This window comes from Camelina sativa, chromosome 2, assembly GCF_000633955.1.
Source record: "Camelina sativa cultivar DH55 chromosome 2, Cs, whole genome shotgun sequence".
In the NCBI taxonomy this organism is placed as follows: domain Eukaryota; kingdom Viridiplantae; phylum Streptophyta; class Magnoliopsida; order Brassicales; family Brassicaceae; genus Camelina; species Camelina sativa.
Window position 1 is genome coordinate 23,021,804 of NC_025686.1, and position 633 is coordinate 23,022,436.

Sequence of the window (633 nt, forward strand, 5' to 3'; positions counted from 1 at the left end):
TTGCTTGTGGTATGTTAAACACTCCTTAGACTAGGATACTCCACCGACATCAATTACCCCATTCTCAGGACTTCTTTCTTTCTGATTTTTATTACATTCCTGGAACTGTTTTGTTTGTTCATGCTTAGAATCGTTTGCGTTTTTATTCACTTTCGCTTCTTGTCATGCATTCTTGTTTCTAGTTCTGTGACTCACTTCTGTTTCGCATTTTGATCATTCTAGGACTGTTAGATAAAAACACTCTTTGAATTGGCTTAACTTGTGACATCTTGATTGCATTTTGAGTGATAGTAAACTTTCCCAACTGGATTGACACCTTAAGTATTACAACGCATAAGGTTAATTGAACCTACTAGGAGACACAAAAATCATAGTATCAATTTGGCGCCGTTGCCGGGGATGATGTATCTAATGTCGTGTTTTGTGATTCTTATTTCAAATTTTTGCATCATATCATGTTTGAGTCTGCATCCATCTATTTGCATAGAAAAACCATAAAAATTTGAAAAAATTTCGAAAATTTCCACAAAAATAGAGTGTTCATGTAGTTTGCAATTGCACATTAGGATTGAGTCTAGGTTTATTCATATAGGGTTGTTGCATTTAGCATAGGGGTTGATGATGATTGTAACC